Consider the following 21,431-nt stretch of genomic DNA (forward strand, 5'->3'; position numbering starts at 1 on the left):
AAAATCTATGGTCCATGGCAAATATGATTTTCAAAATCTGCAAGCGAAGCATGTTTTCATGCCATGATGGATCTGTTTTGCTTGTTCTCCGAGTGAAAATGGACGCACGCTTTAGCGCTCATATTCAGTCAATTCTTCTTTCTAATTTCAGTATTCTTGGTCCTATTACTCTGTAGCTCTATAATTCGTTGCTCTCCTCAGTTTTCGCTACACCATATTTCTGCACAGCTCTATGAGAAGCTTGTTCATCTGCGTCCACAAGAGTTCGTTATTCTTTAATGTTTTAATGATAACATTTTTTATTCTCTAACATTAAATGTGTACTGCACGTCACATGGAAATATTACGGATATAGGTACACATCCAAAGTAACAACGTACAGTATTTAAAGATGTAGGAGCTTCCTTGGGCTTGATACAACTGGGATAAGTGAAAAAAAGTGGAAATAGGACTAAATATTATTTTCTGCTAGCAGTAGGCGGCAGATTTTGAAGTGCATCCTCAGTCACCGACATGCATGTGTTCGTTTCGAGTGCAAGGCGAAGTGGGCACTTCAACAGGCAAGCATAAATCTCAGGTAAACCGCCACCTGCAAGTACTCATTCTCTTCCACCCCTTGTGCAGTAGAGAGAATTGACCGTTTTCTTCCATACCGGCCTGGAACCGTTTTCATTGAGTCCAGACACCAGCCGAGTCCAGGGCGCGTGTGCCACCTTCCAGACCGACGCAGTGTGGCATTCCTCTACAGTGTCAACAGATTCGTGAAGATACGAGCTGGTGTGTAATTCATTGCGCGGCAAAGATATCGCAGCGTAGACGATTCTCCAAAAATTTCATCGTTATTATAGGCGATGTCTGCTTGACAGCGACCCGCCTTCATGGATCTTCCGAAGTCACGGCTGGAAATCATCTGGGCAACGGGAAAAACCGAGATTTCACGAGGGGGTGTGGGACTAATAACAGTCGCTGATAGTGGCCCAGGGACCGTGTTGTACCCCCTTGTGCCTGCCAACCACATTGTTTAGATTTCGTTACGTAATTTCCTTAACTTGGCCCAGTCTGCCAGGGTCTCGTCTCTCCGACCTGGAAACCAAGGTGTATGTCCTTCGTCCTCGTGGGCGAACAGCATGACATGATAAATCGGGCGACTTCCGTGCCTACTCCGATTGGCATCTTTGTTTACAATGGTCGCTATAGTATCGAACATGAATGTTATAGTATCAAACGACTGAATGCTTGAATTGACGCATTTGTGCTCCGTTCATATGACTTCTCGAGGTGGAAAACCCGTTATCTTTTCCTTGGTGACCGTGTCAGATCAATAAAATAGCGTGGTAACAATCTAGAACGAGGGTACGTCGAAGGTCTGTTGGCCTGTATGTCCGGAAGTCGAAGGAGTAACGAGATTACCGTCCCGTCTAAATGACTGCTGCTATAAGAAAAGAATCATATGTTTTCGTTTGTGGATGTATCTCGCAGTAAGACATGTTCTTTTGAAAACAGATTTTCCTTTACGTTTTCTGATTGCATTGCGTGTTAAAAAAAGAAACGGGAGACATTTGCCCTCTTTAATTTTATATATTTTTATCTATTTAAGTTTTCTTTAAAGTCATGAGCAGGAATTGTCATCGTTGTAGTGGCACGCGAGTCCACTCTCTCCTGAATAGTGGATGCACACTAGCGTCGAAAACTTCCATTACATTAGTTGCTTAAATCACTGATCTATCTTTTCATGTACGTTAACCTTGTTTCTACTCACGCTTACTGTCACGAATGATATGTACCACGACAGTACCAACAATTGCTTCTTTCATGCACCCCATGGGAGGGGAGTGCTTAGTTAATGGCAGTAAATCCCTTGGTGACAGAGAGATTGGCGCTTGCAGAACGTACTCTCTGCTGGTAGCGTAAAAACTGTAGGAAAACTGGATGATATATAAGTGAGTATGTATGAGTGTGCTGGAAAAGCTTACTGTCACGGCCTCTGGCTCAGTCACTCTCAAATTTCAGCGTAGCGTTCCCGTCATCGGCAATTGACTTTAATTTGAAAAGGAAATATGATAAATCTCCCACTGACGTAGGATTAAGGCTGGTCACTCCGATGACGTTTAGTCACGCAGAACTGAACTGAAGTAGCCAATGAACTTTGTATTTTCAATTTGGTCTACTACTGGTTGCTCTGCCGTTTCTACTGGGTAAAATTTTAATCCTCATATGCTTTTTAAAAGAAGAAAGAAGTACTTTCTGGTTATTTTCTCAAGAGTGGTGGCCCTTTCGAGAGAAGAACTGTCCACTACAGAGAGCAGTGTTGAAGGCAAAGGGAACAGGTAATGGTTTGTTCGTGAAAATACTTAAAGAAACTTTAATTTAAAAGGATATCAAATGACGTTAGAACGAAGGAGTAAATGGTTTCTGCTTGTAAGGAAAAGATGATTTTCTTGAAGTTGAATACTAACATGTTTTCATTCGGATGAGCAAGCATATGGGTACTTGAATATATATATATATATATATATATATATATATATATATATATATATATATATATATATATATATATATATATATATTCTTGCTATGTACATACATTTACCAAAAAGTAGGCCTGTATGTATGAATGTGTACATAGGTATTATATATATATATATATATATATATATATATATATATATATATATATATATATATATATATATATATATATATATATATATATATATGGAATCCAATGTTGGAACATGTCAAAGGAGTGTTTAGCAAAATCTCCCTTATGAGGTCCGCATAGGTGAGGTGAAAGTCCAGAGTTTAGAGAGGGTTTGATAATGTGGGAGAATGAAGACGAGGTATAGAGAGCATTGGATAAATTATGCCGGCGAGGTACTGAACAGGAAGGGCGCCAGTATTCAGGAAGCGAGTGTGTGCAAATGGAGGTATGTATATATATATATATATATATATATATATATATATATATATATATATATATATATATATATATATATATATATATATATATATATATATATATATATATATATATATATATATATATATATATATATATATATATATATATATATCATACGTTTATACATATATATATATATATATATACATATCACATATATTTATATATATATATATATATATATATATATATATATATGTATACATTATTATGTGTGTGGTATGCAAATAAAATAAATTGTGATTAAGTCATGCAATTTAGAAGTACGTTGTTGCTGAACCAAAGAAGTACTGAAAAATTCTTCTACTAGCTTTTCATTCGTAAATATAAGTTTTGTTTTTGTGCGTGTGTTTGTTCATTGGTGTAGTAACGCCAGGAAGTATGTCCCTCAAGAGATTTATGGAAATTTTTATATTAGTAATACAGAGAAAATGTCAGCTATAAAATACCTGAAGCGGAATCCCGGAGAACTAACTTATCAAGAATCGTGAACTTTGTAGGATGTCAATTGTGAGAATTTTGCCTAGTCAGCAGAACACTTCGAAATTGACTCCGCAATTCGTGGGGATTAACAAAAGCTCGGGAAGTGAAGGAACACTTGAAATATATTTAGTCCTCCAGTAAAGTCAGAGTGAAAATATTATTTAGCCGTGAAGATGAGAGATATGTTTGTCAGAAGTAATAATGTGACGTTGTGCCGTCGTGGAAAACTGACTGTTTGACTCAGTGCGTGTTTATAATCCACCTTTTCCAACTCGAGACTTAAATTCACAAACAATGTATCATGAATAATTATAATTGTTGATACAGCTGTGGCTTTAACGACCATTTAAAAGCGTTTTGGATTAGAAAGTGGCAAATACGACCTATACCAGCTGATGGCCAAGCATTTCTCACGCTGGCTTAAGGTCAGATTGGTCTAGCAACGTTTTCAAAACACGGCTAAAGGATTCTGGGACTTCATAACGGAAAGGTATGTGTGTACCCTTTATAATTTGACTTTGGGTTGCTGGGAGAAGAGAAATAGTTTTTATCTTCTCCATTATGTGGAAATCGCCAGAAGGAGAATAGAATACTATTATTGAAGGTTTAAACTTATGTGGTGTGGTGCAGAAGAGAATAAAAATATGGTATTTTATTTATTTAAAGAAAGGGAGATGGGTGTTTTGGCATTGAGTGGCTACAAAAAATAATCAAATTTCATGAGGAAGTGAGTAGAGAATATAGGGAGAAAATAGATGGAAAATAGGCCAGGGTTAAAGAGCAGACATTCAAGGTGTAGAAGTAAGTGAGGATGCTAAAGGCTAGAATCAGGAAAAGGGTTGAAAAAGCTGTTGACATGTTTGTATAGTAGGCTATATGACTTGTAAACAAAATTGAAATAGGGAGAATATATGGAGATATGTAGGAAAAAATGGTAAAAAGGTTAGTATAGAGGAAAGGGTGGTTCAGAGTGTTATGAGACTGGTAGATCATGTTGGGAAAATGGAGAGGACAGATTGGTGAAAAGGTTGGATATTCGGAGGCGCTAGGAGAAACGGGGAGAAGAAGGCTGGGAAAGAGTTGGTTAGTTGGCATCAGAAAATCTATGGAAATGAAAGAGCTAGAGTGTGTGTGCAAGATAGAGCTGAGTAACTCAGTGTATAGATCAGGTCCTGATGCATTGCTTATGAGGATGCATGCTGTATGTGTTGTATTATTACTGTATATATCTAGAGACTTATCACTTTTTGTAAATAGCTACTTGCTCCTGTATCTTGATATAAAGGAATGACACTATCGCATGTGAACAGTTATATACTTGACACTGACTGTTCGTACACGTGATGCCTTTAGCATAAGATTATGCAGATGAGAATCGCTCGGGGCACCAGTATCGACCCCTGCGGTACTCCAGCTCCTCCGACATCAAGAGATGAAGATAATGGCGATGGAGACTTTCGTTTTCAGGTGCAATTAAAACTGCAATTATAACTGTCTTCGTTTACTTTTTTGTGGCTTAGTACTTCACCTCTGCTGAAATCCGTAACTGTGGCTTTTCACTTCTGCAGATTTTAAGCTTTTTCTGAGCTGCTTTTACAAGGAATTTAAGGAAGCAGGAACTATATGAGTTCTTTCTGATTAATAAATAGAAAGGATGTGGATACAGACTTAGCTTACTCACAGATACATGCTTTATAGCATGGTAAAGGAAACTTAGAGAGATGTCAAGGCAGGTTAAGAGTGAAAGTTGCTGTATACCCTTATGTACATTATTCTTTGTTGCCTTGATTCTTTAGATGATCCGTATTTACTTTAGTGTTTTTGTTTTTATTTAGTTTTTTCACACATACGTACGATTAAAGGTAGCGATGTCTCAAGTGTTTTTCTTCTTAATGCAGCTTAAACAAACATTTTCGAATAACAGTTTGCTTCTTTAAAAACATTCCAGGAACTTTGCCATTGGGTATATCTTGAAGGTTTTTCCTTTGTTACATTGTTTCTGAAATCTTTTCACCAAACCTGAATGGCGTCTTCAATCCACAGGATTCGTCAACATTGATCTTAAACCCATTTTTGAAACCAATCACACAAAAAATCGAAGACGCCGTGCAAATTGGGTGAAACGTGTTTCTGAAACTTAATTACACAAAATAACTTTTGCGCGCAAGAGTCAGTATTAATGATGTAGTTCGGAGTTTAAGAATAAAAATAAACAAAATGTCTTACATATGATTACACATATTTGAAGATGTGTTTTCTTGATTATCTGTATTCAATATTATACTCGTCATTAAGAACGAATTATGTCTAACTTAACGTACTGGATTGTAAAAAATAGTTACGACAGTTTGACACATAAACTTATCTGATTTTTGCATTCAATACTAGAAATGGACGAACGCTCATTTAATCGATCATAACTATTTCGATAAAACAGGCCATACTAGAATTATAACAAAATATGAGAGTTCGCCGTAACATTTAGCAAGAAATGCACAAATATTTTTAGGTCACGAATTTTGATTGGCTGTTAAAACCATTATAGTTAACTTAAACGTACGTGCTGATGTCATCGGAGATTTTTTCTCGTTTAAATGATTTCTTTTACAGCTTCTGCTGTCACATTCACTCACCAGATGACCTAATCTCGGGTCACAACCGCAGCAGCAACATGGAGTGAAACTACTTTTACTTGGGGTCGACAGCGCTCATAATTAACAAATTAAGAAAAGAAAGGATACTTAAAAGCAGGAAATGATTTCCACTAAATAATAAGACTTGAATTACCAAGTAAGGCGTTCAGCGAACGTTAGAAACACCTGGAAAAAAGCTCGTCAAAAATAGGGACCAAAATTTAGGGACTAAGTTTTGAAGAAGAAGGACAATTAACAACAACAGCAGTGCCGTACAGACAGTGAAAAGATTGAGAATGGGACGGTACGTATTTCGTTCCTTTGTCTTTACGTAACGGCGGAGAATTGAAGGATTAAAAAAATAAATAAATAACAGAAAAAAGACTAATCATTCTCAGGTTTGTACCTGACTACTGCCAGAAGTCCTTGTTTTGTGAGGACTTGATAAATACCTTAGACTCATTGTTCTACGTTTCTGAGATCGTTTCAGCTTTTGTGGTGTTTCGTTCTGTTACTCTTCGTCTCAAGATTGATTAGCGTTTTTCGTGAGAAACATTACCAAAAGCCACCAGTTTATTGTTTCATTTGAAGTTTTAGATACTCTATGCAGTTTTTGGCATTATCATTTTCGTGAGAAATATCACCAAAAGCAATCAGTTTTAGTGTTATTCGAGGTTTTAGAAACTATTTGCAATTTCTCTCATTATCATTATTATTTATTAGTAAGATGAATTATTTTTATTAATTCATATTACTTATATATATAGTGGAACAATCTACCTGTATTCAGACGTCAAAGAAAAGAAAATAGAAAAGAATTCACGTCCATTTTAACTTCAAGTACGAACGACTTTGACCAAGACGAAAACTTATTTTGCAATAACTGTGGTTACTCTCCGCCACCGCTAAGAAAACAATAGGCGCCTTCTTTTTTATAGTGCTAATATTCGTGAAGGATATGTTAAACCGCAAAATGATTAAGAGATCGGTTTTTTTTATATATTTTCAAATCCGCCCCAGGGCGATTTTCCTTGCCAGAGGTAAAAATTTAAAAAATAAGAAACAAAAGAAATCATTTGTCTCTACGCGACGATCTCACGTGAAGAAACGGAAAGTAAATGAGTGAATAAAAATATAAAAGATAAATGAAGAATTACAATCGAACGCGCCTGCTGTTCCATGGGGTGGCTCCTCCCCATCATGACAGAAAGGAACCCCTCCGCACCCCCACCCTTCTACCTATCCAGAAAGGAACCAATGTCTCTTTCTACCCGTTCCCCCCCTAAAACAGGCCCACCGTTATGTGTAGCCCATTACCTCAAAGGCCGTTGTCTAAACCACCTGTTATTCTGCTGGCGCCATTGCAGAGTTTTTTGTTTTGTCGTTACGCTCGTGAGTGGACCCGTCCACTCTGTCTCTTGCAGATTGCATTGTACTTTTTGTTTTTAGATTTATATACACAATTGTAGACCTACCTATATTATTTGGTTGAAGGATAATTCAAGATCGATATAAGCTCAAGTTGGAGTGGATTGGGTGAAAATGTATCTTTAAATGTAATCATGACAATGAGATTTTGATTTAATAATGTTGAGAAACGCACTGAAGGAGGTAATGGATGGAATATGGTGACTCTAGAGTTTAGGGTGTAGCCTACGGAGTTGTAAGGAGTGGATGAGGAGTATGTAAAATTTCATGACGGGGTCATCCAGTCAGCGGGGAGTGACTGTGAATAGGAGGATACAAAGAGAGAATAAAAACAAGTGGGTGGATATAGAAATGGCATGTACATGCAGAGAGAAAGGGTACAGAATGCGCCTAACTGAAGCAAGGACGGCAGCAGTGTTCACAAAAGACTGGAGAGAAACTAGAAGTGTTCGTGAAAGCCAAGACAGGCATCTTTGAAGAGATTTGTAGACCAACTCTCCTTTATAGAAATCAAGTGTTGGTGTTGAATGTGAAAGAGAGGGGAAGGTTGTAACTTGACAGGAAGGGGTTTAATGTACAGGAAAACACAAGACGCATAAAGCTAGCTGCCGATGAGCCTAACATGTAGGTGTATGAAACAATTAAAATTATGGAAGCTTTCTGTACGTTATTTTGTCAATTCTCCTGAGCCACCTATGTTGGAGGAAACTCTCTCTCTCTCTCTCTCTCTCTCTCTCTCTCTCTCTCTCTGTGTGTGTGTGTGTGTGTGTATGTAAAACCTCCTTGTGGCTCTTTAGAAGAAAGCCTATAAATATTCCTGAGAAGCAATACTGCCTTCGTTACTGTCAGGAAAAAATGGCGTAAGCTCTGAGACACAGGAATAGGTTAATTGAAATAAAAACAGCATAAGGACCAGATCTCCTCCGAACAAAGGAAAGGAATTTCGTCACAAGTTCTCCGTATTCCAGCGGCGATAATAGCGCCTCCGCTTCCGCTAGAAGAGGCGGGATTGCGGCGAAACTATCGTCATTACTGTCCGCTGTCTATTCTAGACAGTAGAGACATCTAACGGGAGTTGGGGAAAGGACCTCCCAACCCCCTCTCTCTCTCTCTCTCTCTCTCTCTCTCTCTCTCTCTCTCTCTCTCTCTCTCTCTCTCTCTCTGTTTATTTAATTTTCAGTGTCCTCATCTAATTTTTTCAATAAATATTATCGTGGCTATTAAGTGAGATAATCTGGTAATTGATAGTCTATAAAAATTGCTATCAGATAATGTAAGGTGAATGTTATCATTTTTACCAATGTCATATTAATCTATGCTATACTGTATACTAGTAGCATGTCAGTATACAGATAGCACGTCTGTATATACTCTTAAAATTCCTTTGAAAGGACGACAATGATATATTTTTGGAACAGTCACGAGTTGAAAAATTATAATGACATACTTTTATACTTATAAACACTTTTATACTTTCTAACGCGGGTTGGGCTCTGTGTGTTGAGAAAGTAAAAAAATTTAATATAATAATAATATAATAATAATAATATAATATATAATAATCTTCTTCTTCTTTTAACGTGCTTTTTCCCATTTTTGTATGGGGTAAGCACGATGCCTTCTTTAAAGGACTTTTGATTTTGGCTTTGGGGTAGACCTATAGTCTCGATCGGCTGCCCTGCCTGACATCGCTTAGACCCCGGTAGCGTATGTTTCATGTATCATACCCGACCCAACGCCCTTTCTTCCCAGCAGCGAGAAGTTGTTGCGCGGGTAGGGCGAGAGTTCGAGACGTGTGAGATGTCTGTTATGTTTTTTTAGAAGGTGTTGTATAATAATAATAATGTGAAAAGTTCTATGTTTTCCCGTAGAGTTCTTCAAACAAGAACTTTGTCCACTTTCTTGTCTTGCATTATATTATGATCGCAGCTACACAATAATGCCTCGTTTATAATTTCTATTTAAAAATCACTTCCTTATTTGCTGTAGTTTTCCGTGACATTTAATTATTTTTTTTTTTTAAATAGCTTATCAGAGAGAGAGAGAGAGAGAGAATAGCTGTCACCGCTTGGCAAAAATCACTGTGCTTGAGGTTTCTCTTGGTCAAATTTTATCAAAGATACCAAAAAGAAAGACTGAATGATGCCATAATCCCAGGGTTATGTAATATGATAGCACACACGGCAGGGGAGGTGTTAAACTAATAATAATAATACCCTTTATTTCAAGCTCAGGCCCATATACATGGAATATACATATTAGAGGCAATACAATACACACAATAATAATGAAAATGATTATTGGTAATGATCATCTTCGTCATTATTGATATATATATATATATATATATATATATATATATATATATATATATATATATATATATATATATACTGTACTGTATATGTGTGTGCGTGTATTGTATGTGTGCGTGTATGTATTTCTGTAAATAATTCACACGTGACATTTTTTAATAATCCGGAATATTATGCCACAAACACCCCTTGATATCAAAATAACTTTACCTTGGAAATAACTTGGATGCAATTTCAAACTGCCCGAAGGCCGAAGCTTATTCACTCATTTAAATTGCAGTTGCATTAATATTCACATATATCAGGTGGAATAGTTATTTACCATGCCAGCGACACTGTCATGTTCAAGAGCTTTTTCTAAAAGTGTCCTTGAAGCTGACAGCGAGTAGGCACATACGTGGGAATGGCTTCTGAGTGGGAGGAAAAAATTAGTTTTCTGCCGTGCCGTGGCCCGTACTTCTGTATGCTTGTAACTTCAGGCCTCTTGAGAGCTGAAAATTACTCCCTTATTAAGTACCAGCTACATTAGCATTGCTAACTAACGCGTGAATAAGGTGTTTATCATTTCATATATAAAGACTATTTTCAATTTGGAAATGACAGTGGTTTTTGGGTATTTGTGCTCTGTGTCCTAATGCAGAAAACTGCGCTGTAGAGGATATACAAAAGTGGCGGAATTTCACAGAGGGTCTTTGCTCCACTCGGCTTTAGAGGGTACGATGAATATGATGAGTATCACATTCGTTTTTTGTCTGTTTTCAAGAGTTTTTATTCCCTGACTCATCTCTTAAGTCTAAAAATTCTGCCACTGCATTTGTTCAGAATTTAATATGTAATATGTGTAGCCTTTTTTGCTGTAAAAGATGGTCTGTCATCATTCCACTCACGTATTTACTTTGTAAAGTGGTTTTTGAAATAATAATTTTTAATTGTTCCAACGTTTTCATGTTTCACGCTTTTGAAGAAAGATAATTATACAAAATTCTGATTGAAAAAATGTTAGATATTCTGGATCATTACGGAACCTGCACCTGTGAATCATTTGCATAATTATGTCCCTGATCGTAGACATAGGCCTACATAGCCTACAATTTAGGATGTCGCGTAAGCAAACATGGGATTTGCATAGCTATATAAAACCAGCTACCATATGACCAGATACTATATTCCACTTTTATTCATATTGCCTTCATGGCTATTTGTTTACCCAAGACATGTGACATATACATATCAATCAAAACATACATGATTTTTTTTTAGAAAAGTATATCACAATATTGAAACGTATACGACGAAAGCTTTACTCACAATGCTCCGCTATTTTTAAGCCTTCAGTTACCTCTGCAGGTAAACCCAGCCACTTTCGATGAGGGATAGACTCTTCTGTGAGTATTGTTCAAATCAATTAGTTATCAAAACCAATTTTAAATAGCTTACCGTTGGTTAAGTAAGTATTAACTTTGTCATTGCTCAGTATGGCTTCAATAAAAGCTGTCAATATGCGGTTAAACATACTTCTTAACCACGATTATCGTAGGTCATTTATACGAGCCAAAGCTTCGCTATATATTCTCGAGAGTTAGAACTAAAATACATCAATTATCTTTTGCGGTAAAACTGTGTTACAAGACCCCATTATATTTATTGTAAGATTACATACCTACGTTAACAAACAAAAAAATGTCGAGCTGAGTCTAACAGTGAGTATAAAGAGCGAAAAAATTACTGATAATTTTCGTCTCCCACAATTTTCTCTAGGTCCGTTACTGTATTACAAGACCCTGTTTATATATTATAAGATTATATACGTGAGTTAAAGGAAATAAGCTTTCGAGCTGAGTCTAATAGTGAGTGTAGAGAGTAAAAAAATGAGTGATAATTTTCGTACCCCACAATATTCTTTAGGTCAGTTACCCCTCATCTTTGTTAACTGTTTGTTTACCAACAAATGTATCGTGTCTCGTCGACTGTTTTTTTTTTATTACGGTGAATATTGTGTACATATTGTGTTTGTAAACTGAAACGATAGACTTTATAAATACCCCACTTGTAAGAAATTACGGATTTGTGATGGTTAGCCTACCTAGGCCTAAAAGGTATGTGATTTTAAAACGAATTAGGCCTAGGCAAAGGCCTTTCTTACAGCTTTGGGTGCGATTTTGACCTCACGGGATACGACGATTATGTAAAGGCAATTAATTTTAAGATTAGAATACGTAGGCCTAAGAGGGTAGCCACAGGTTTTAATTTACCCAACATTATTTTTACTCTTTTAACTCGGAAAAACTATTGTTATGGTAGGTAAGATATAGGCTAGGCCTACTCCGTAACTTTACCAGACTGAGATTTGGAGAAGTGAAAGCACTCTTAATAGGTTTACAAAAGTGTGTATACTTACAGGCATGCTCCCTAGCCTAACTTTTATTGACCTAACCTAACCTAGGGTATCATGTCCTGTGTAAGTTGCTATAATATCATTGTTATTTGCAACATAGACCTATTTAAGGAAAAGTTCATTAACCTATGGTCGCAGTACCGGGTAAGTCGGTAAGTTTAAGAACATGTTGGGAAAGGAAACACGTAGGGCATATTAATAGAAGGACTATTTACCAGTACGACGATCCACCATAAGCTTAACAATAATGGGGAACGGTAGGAAACATAGACCAGGCTTCGTATTAAGGTAGGCATGTGGCGAGGCACAAAGAAGACAAAATATGAACGATTTATGTAAGCTAAGAAATGTTATGTATGGTTATGGTGCGCTAGGCAAGTAATAATATTGGGGGTGGGGGTATTCTGCTGCCAGGTTAGGTCAGGATGCATCATTGTATTTCATGTTATGATTTATGGTGCCCCAAGCTAGGTTAGTGGCCAACCTAGTTTTGTATTTCCCCACCCAAAAACCTCAGTTCCCACAGTGGGCATCCCATTGTTATTAGAGAGGTATTTATAAGTGGGCCTTAAGAATCACCACCAATTACTGTATATTGTTTTTTAAGCTCATTTGGAAAACTTTATGCAAAATCTTATGTAGAATTACCTTGTTAAAAAAGGTTAGATTGAATATGCTTATAAGGTATTGATAGATTTAAGGTTGTTATTCGTTTAGAACAAAAAATTTAGTGTCATGAAAATCAGAGATAAAATATGCCATATCCATATAGGAAAGGCCTCTCTTTTTTTAAGCACGACTTAGTACTTAATAATGAAATATTAAAGATTTATCCAATTGACACTAATTCAGTGGGAAGTCATTTTTTCATGAAACTATAATACTATTCTTAGGTATGCATTATTATTTTGCAAATCATGGTTCATTGTCAGTAGTAGCAATGGTATTCTGTATATAAATACCAGGAGTAGGCTACATTTATAACAGTACCTGTGCACTGTGTTTGATTTGTATTTTCAGTGTCTTTCAAAGAGGTGTTAAAATATCATCATTTTCTTGTGAATTTGATGGCCTTATCTCAGTTATTTTTTAAAGAATAATTGCTGTTCAGCAATTAACTAGACTATCATTTTGTATGGCGTCAGCATTGTTTTGCCATTTCATAAACCTTGTAGGCCTAGTTGCTTTTATCACCAAGGTGCTGCCTTCCGTTTGCTTCGTGTGATGAGTCTGATGACTAGTCTGAAAGGAAGACAAGTGGAGTTTTGTTTCATTAAAATTATAATTTGTTAAGTGCTCTCTCTCTCTCTCTCTCTCTCTCTCTCTCTCTCTCTCTCTCTCTCTCTCTCTCTCTCTCTCTCTCTCTCTCTCAACGAGTTTTTACCAGCTGCTAGGTCTATATTAGTACTAGTACTAGGTTCTGGTAGGTCTGGTCTATGGCTGTAGCAGTTAGTTCAACTAACTTTGCTAGACCTTTTAAGGTTTGTATTTTTCCCTTATTTTCCTTACCGACAATAACTTCCTCTCTCTCTCTCTCTCTCTCTCTCTCTCTCTCTCTCTCTCTCTCTCTCTCTCTCTCTCTCTCGAAGGCCAGATTATCCTGCCGCCTGTCCTTAGAATGTAACATACTGTTAGAATTCGTGGAGATAGAATTTCCTAAAATGTCTGGTTATTATTTTCTTGTGGGAAAATGGCGTTGTCATTTTCTGCAGCACTGTATGAACATTTAGTTTTTTTTTTTTTTTTATTAACAAAAAACAAGATGAAGGATGTTGGTGTGGCCTTGTTCGTTAATGGTGCACTTGGGTGAGTCATCTTAGTAGGTATCCTCTCTCTCTCTCTCTCTCTCTCTCTCTCTCTCTCTCTCTCTCTCTCTCTCTCTCTCTCTCTCTCTCTCTCTCTCTCTCTCTCGTATAATATACACATTTCTGACTCACTTCGGGATCGGGCAACTGACCCTTTCATTTGAGAGACCTGGGTTCGATCGCGATGTGAGTCAGAAATTTATTTCTAATGAAACACCTGATTGTTTCCATACACACACACACACACACACACACACACACACACACACACACACACACACACACACACACACACACACACACACACACACATATATATATATATATATATATATATATATATATATATATATATATATATATATATATATATATATATATATATATATCAGCGATAAGCAGCTACTTGGCAATCTTATCTTCGCTGTGAATAACGGGGCAAAGGTTAGGGAGAACATATTTGTCAGGTTTCGAGACTAAGGGACCTCGTCGTTTTGCACGTGTGATTAGAGTACTAAGTGTATCATGTAGATGATAGAATAAAATACATGATCTGTTGTGGATTCAGTGAAATGAAAATAAACGGTAGGGAAAGTAAAAAAAATATCGTACAAGGTCACTGGAGAATTTTAAAATGAAAACTAGTTCTATAAAACGGTAGACGATTTATAAGAGGAAGAAAATTTGATGAACACAATTAAAAGTTATATATAAACGTAAGTGAAAAAAATGAGGAAATAAGTGCAATAGACTATTGTAAATAAAAAAATAAATATTGAAAGCAGTGATTGTGAAATTTAGTTTTTCCTGTGCTTAAATGGTTTTAAAAAGTTAGCTTTTATTACTATTGCAATCTTTTTTTCTCCATTTCCACTTGCAAAATCGCATCTTGTCTTTAACGAACGTAAAGGAAATGCCATGATTGTATAATGTAGATTTACACCTAGTGTTAATATTGTGTTGTATTAGACGTTTAGAAATAGTTGGTCTAGGCCCACAATATATGCATTACATAGTTGAATTTAATGTCATACCATTCGACTAGATAACTGTCTCTTTTAGCTCCAATTCATTTGAGTTTTTAACCTAAATTTATGCTTAATTAGAAATATGAGAAAATGCTTCGATGACACAGCACTGAAAAATAGTGTAAAGGTGACCTCATCATTTAATGTAATGTGAGAGAAATTCTTTCCCGTAACAACATTCTTGCACGTAGCCATTTATAATGGAGTGAAATATAAGTGAAGTGAAGATAACAGAGATACATTATAAAATTCTCTTCTTGTGGTTGAAAAGATTCAGTTAAAGCGAAAACCGTTGTGCCAATGAAGTAACTGCCTTTGCTGCTTATCGCACTAATGATCACTGGTCACTGCCTTCCAGTGATGGACAAAACATGCTTCAGAGAAGATGCGTGCAACTGATAGTCCTAGTTTTTTCCCTCCAAGTATATGAGTACTTATCCTTCTTTGAAACACTTTACGAATCCTGTCATTATTTCGGGTATTCAGAATTTTACTCCAGGAATCATATTCATCCGACCTACTGCTCATGTAATTAAGAGGTGTCTAATGTCCACGGGTGAAACCTTATCTTGTTTGCCAAATAATTTCGGTTATGAAGTTCAAACACTCCAACGATGTTGCTTTGTTATCGTGAAAGCCGAGTGCTTTGTCTCCTGTACTTAAAGTTTTTTAATTTGTTAACATTATATTATAAAGTATTGTTTATAATCAAGTTGTGATACTCTCTTAAAAGGCTGACATAGATCAGACTTTTTTTTGTGGGGAACTTTGTGGCTCAAAGATATTTCTTTATGACCTGGGGATAGATTCGTTTTATTTTCATCACATCTTTTGTTATTTCTACCTCCAGATGGAAGAAACAGTTATTGCTATTGTCAGATTAGTCCTTGCGTTTGATGTCAAAACATCAGATGAAATTAAAAGTGTTCATTAACAATTACAGGGCTAATTACCCTAATAAGTAGTAAGGTATAGCCATTGTGTCTAGTCCTTGCTTTGCATAGTGTTGTTTATGCAATTAGCTCGGATGGCTGTCATTTCATTCACTCATGTACCCAAACAATGCTCCCATGGCTTCATAGCGTGTTCCATTTGAATAGGGTTCATGTTCTGAATAATATAATAATAATAATAAGGATTCGTTGTTTCTCCTCTGTTTCATCGTTGTTCCTCTTTTGATATTATCCTTCACAACTCTCTTTTCATTCCTTTTTTATCTTTTTATTATTCTTTTCTCTTTACTACCCATTTTTTCCTTTCCTTTACTGTTCTTTTTTTTTCTTCACTATTCTTTTTGTCATACTTTAGGCCTTTCTTAGATGTTGGAAATACAATGTATTTTCTTGAGTCTTCAAGATGTCTTACATGAAAGGCAGTTTATTTTTCAGTTAGATCCCCATATCCCAATTACTAACAAGTTGCTCAGTCATGCTTGTTGTATGTGTCCTTAGTTATTGAAGGGTTATAGCAAGCGAAGAGGGAGGGAAGAAGAAAAAGGGGAGAATGAAGGAAAATTAGTAATCTGAAGCAGAGGAATGTCCATCGCCACCTCCCCGAGGGACTCGTTCCGTTGGCTTTGCACGTGTCATTGTGATACGCGTCGGAATACGGTCTCGCCAAGGGTGACTGGATTGCGGCTCGTTTGGACCAGGAGTACAGGGTTAGACCGTCTCGGCGTTACTCGAGGCCACCGAGATTACATATTTGTGTCGTCACTGGTAGGCAACCATAGTATGTATATATATATATATATATATATATATATATATATATATATATATATATATATATATATATATATAATGAGTTAACTATCACTAGCAGCCCGCATCATTCAACATAAAAAAGGATGAGAAAATTCTGTTTAAATTTTATGCTGTGTAATGAAAGTATACAAAGAAACGATAGAGCAACTAAAAACTTTTTAAAGCTTTATTATGAAAGTGGGTATTTTATTACTTTTGCATATTTTCTCTTTTGACTTCTCTCAGAAGAGATGTTTCTGTTTAGAACTGGTTGGGTCTCGAGATTAAAAGGACTGACCGCCTTAATCCGGGTTAAAAGAGCCTCCTTGTTCTTCACTCTGGTAAGGTCAGATATTGACTGATGACCATTCTCTATCTTAACCTCGACCAACTGCAGCCACATGACGTCATGCGGGAGATTGTCCTTATTTTGGTCAGAAGCCAGCTAATCTTGTGCTCTATCAATCCTGGTTTGGACTGGGTTTGGGATCGTGTCAGGCGATGGTGCTGCCTGATTTAGGACAAGGATTTTAATGCTGTGGAGTCCTGGGGAAGTTTTAGAGAAGAAGACTTGTTTGGGTTTTGGTAAAGCTAATGTTACTAATCCCTTAAACTCTTGTATCAGTCAACTCTGCCTTGTTTTCAATCCTCTGCATTCAACAGATCTTCATAACACTCACTTTGTTTCATTCTCTTCAGACAACACTTCTTCAGATCAGCTTTGATTCTTAGATCCATTTGCTCATTAACCTTCCTCTCTGCATTTACCTACTTTCAGAACTCTTGATATTATTATACATAAAGTCCTCGTTTTTTTTTTTTTTTTGTTATATGCCATCTCTCACGCTCCCTCCTTCTTGACTTCCCAAATAATCCTCGGCTTTCCTTCACGAAACCTCCTAGTTCCTTATATCCCACCTTTCACATAAATCCTTTATAGTGGTGATATTACTCTCCTTCTGTTAGGGGTCAAGGCCACATAAAATCTAATTATCTTCCAGGAATAAATATGAGCGAGGTTAAGCCAATTTGCGTCCGGTTATTGAGATTATCGCAGATTTACTCTCTCTCTCTCTCTCTCTCTCTCTCTCTCTCTCTCTCTCTCTCTCTCTCTCTCTCGGGGTAATGGATTGTCAGTACTATTCTGGTTTTTGTTTGCGTTTAAAATGATTCTCTCTCTCTCTCTCTCTCTCTCTCTCTCTCTCTCTCTCTCTCTCTCTCTCTCTCTCTCTCTCTCTCTCTCTCTCTCTCTCTCAGAGAGAAAGAGTTATGAATATTCAGTATCATTCCGGCTTTAGGTTGCGTTTAAAATGATTCTCTCTCTCTCTCTCTCTCTCTCTCTCTCTCTCTCTCTCTCTCTCTCTCTCTCTCTCTCTCTCTTAAGGATGTTGGATTGGAGCATCTTTCTGAATCCTATCTTAAATAAGATTAGAATTTCTTATCCTCATTTCCTGGATATGGCCTAAAAGAGTCTATGTCTGTACAATATAATTGTCTCTAATTACTTTTAGGAAGTGTTAGTGTGTGTGTGTAATGTGCGCGCTCGCGCGTCTGCGTATACTTTTCCGAGGGCTTCTTACATTTTGAATGTAATGCCACCTTCATATAACTAATCCATATTTGTTTTGAGAGGCCTTGCTATTGATGCTTGTATGGATTCGCTTAACCTTGTTCTGATGTTAGTGACCTCTCTCTCTCTCTCTCTCTCTCTCTCTCTCTCTCTCTCTCTCTCTCTCTCTCTATATATATATATATATATATATATATATATATATATATATATATATATATATATATATATATAGTATATATATATAACATACACATATATGTGTGTGGGGTGGGTTGTATATATATATATATATATATATATATATATATATATATATATATATATATATATATATATATGTATATATATGTATGTATGTATATGTTTATATGTGTATATATATGTCTTACAAATTTTTAGTGTATCAGGGTTATATTTTATACAAGGTTCGTGCTAGTTATACTTTTAGAACGTGATATGCGTAGGAAATGGATACCCTTTAATCAAAATAAAATTATTGATCGTTAAAAACGCCGTAGCATCAGTGTTTTGCCTTATGTAAGTTGACGCGAAATATTTGCCAAGGCATAAGTCGAGCTAAATCGAAACTGACGTTCACTGTGTGGTAGCTGCACTGTAGGCATTATTTAAGGTTCTTTGCAGCCCTTTTCATTCCTTTTACTGTACCTCCATTCATATTCCCTCTCCTAACACTTGTTTCATAGCGCAACTGGGAGGTTTTCCTCCTGTTACACCTTTCAGACCTTTCTACTCTCATTTTCCCCTTTCAGCGCTAAATGACCTCGTAGGTTCCAGCGCTTGGCCTTTGGCCTAAATTCTGTGCCCCATTTCACCCATTCCATTCACTGTTTGGTTTCGTATCCATAATGAAAGGTTTGAGGAGATGTGTGAAAGTTCCGTCCCCTTTTCTCTGTAATTATTACAGAGAAAAGAACGCCATCATTTAAATTTTACTTCGCAGTTCCAGAGGTCCTTTATTCCTCACACTGCTGGACTGTGGAACCGTCTCCCTGAGGATGTCGTGCAATTGGAACGCCAAAAGTTCAAGCGAAGATGCAGAGCATTACTGCCATAAAGCAGTTCTCCTTGTATTTTATTGTTGGCTTTTATTTCTATCTATCTTTATTAATTTGTCAATTTATTTTTGCTCTTCTAATAACTGATGACTTCTTGATGTATTTCCTATTACCTTCTGATACTTTTTTCAAATGAACACCGTCATATTCTTTGGAAGCTTGAATTTCAAGTCAATGGCCCCTTTGGTGGGCTTCCTCCGTATGAATAAGGGTTTATTTTCTGAATAAAAATAATAATGATAATAAAAAACTTGAAATAACTGATGCATTGTCTTCCATTCGATTTACAATGGAGAATTGTAATAGCTACAACAATAGCAACACCTCAATCTTTGATCTAACATTAATTGCAGAATTGCGAGAACGTTGCATGCAGAATTGCAAGAACGTTGCATCCTAACAACGAAAAAAGCTGACATTAGGATGTGCATACATTGCTTGCATTCATTCCTAACTCCCGTCTCACACGAACCAGAACGAGGCTTGATCGTATTTTTGCTCGTCAGTGTCAAAGAAGCATGAAAAATAAAGAGCCTGAGTATTACAAACTCAAGAAGTATGAAAAATAAAGAGCCTGAGTATTACCAACTCAAGAAGTATGACAAATAAAGAGCTTGTGTATTACAAACTCAGGAAGTATGAAAAATAAAGAGCCTGAGTATTACAAACTCAAGAGGTATGAAAAATAAAGAGCCTGAGTATTACAAACCCGAGTATTACAAACACAAGAAGTGTGAAAAATAAAGAACCCTAGTATTACAAACTCCTTTCGATCCCGTACTTAAGGAACTACGACAAAGGAAAGCGACTCTCATTATAAACTCAGCTTTACCAAAAGCTTCAATATGACAGGTTCATAATAACCGTATAATTAGCTCTGGGAAACAACAATGATTATCTTGCTTGAGGAATCGAGTCTTACACATTAAGATCATTATATAGTGTCAAAACATCCAACGTAATAATGCAGGCAGCTGCTTCTGAGAAGAGCTGTGATGATGATGATGGTGTGGTACAGACTTGGGACTTAGTCATCTCTCTCTCTCTCTCTCTCTCTCTCTCTCTCTCTCTCTCTCTCTCTCTCTCTCTCTCTCTCTGATATTCCATATTTTGATTTATAAGCGCGTGTGATTTCATATATGATAATGACATTTCATATATTATATATATGACATACATATATATATATATATATATATATATATATATATATATATATATATAAATTATATATATATATATATATATATATATATATATATATATATATATCGGACCTCATTGATACAAGATGGTATCTAACAGAGATTTATATTAACAAAAACTTACAAGCTTTCAAGGACATTCTGCCCTCATCGTCTGGTAGCCGTAAAATCATAGACACACACCCTTTCAAGTATTGATAACGTCTGTCGAGCTAAGACGATGCAAGTGACCTCCATAATTGGTTATGACTTCCTTGTCAGTCTCACGTAAGATAATAAAAGTCAAAGAAGAAGAAGAAGAAGAAGGCAAAGAAGACCTGGGATGCCCGTGATGGGATTAGAACGATTTCTGTGACTTCAGAGGAAACTCCACTTTGGAGGAATCTGGTGAAAGGAGAAGGTGGTAATTATAATATTTCTGGCCTCCTTTAGACTTCAGACCGATTTAGTTATTAAATATTTATTTTTTTATTTTTTTTATTTATTTAATATATTTATATTTCAGACTTATGATATCATTCGTCTCTTATTTATTTATTTTATTTAGTAATATTTCAGACTTAAGACATCATTCTTTTGTTTCAGCCAGCTATTTATTTATTTGTTTTTATATATATATATTATATATATATAATATATATATATATATATATATATATATATATATATATATATATATATATATATATATATATATATATATATATATATATATATATATATATATATATATATATATATATATATGCAAACTTACACTAAGTCGACCTGATCTTT

At 36.0% G+C, this 21,431-nt stretch overlaps 1 protein-coding gene across 2 annotated transcripts in view; it reads left to right on the forward strand.

The window, feature by feature from the left end:
• Positions 1-751: 751 nt before the first annotated feature.
• LOC136832690 (uncharacterized) overlaps positions 752-21,431 on the forward strand; it is a 279,608-nt gene continuing 258,928 nt past the window's right edge. For both annotated transcript variants that reach the window (XM_067094081.1, XM_067094080.1), the window contains exons 1-2: positions 752-777; positions 3,387-3,941. The gene's annotated coding sequence lies outside the window, so the exon portion shown is untranslated. The remainder of the gene's footprint in view (positions 778-3,386; positions 3,942-21,431) is intronic.

This window comes from Macrobrachium rosenbergii, chromosome 50, assembly GCF_040412425.1.
Source record: "Macrobrachium rosenbergii isolate ZJJX-2024 chromosome 50, ASM4041242v1, whole genome shotgun sequence".
Taxonomy (NCBI): Eukaryota; Metazoa; Arthropoda; class Malacostraca; order Decapoda; family Palaemonidae; genus Macrobrachium; species Macrobrachium rosenbergii.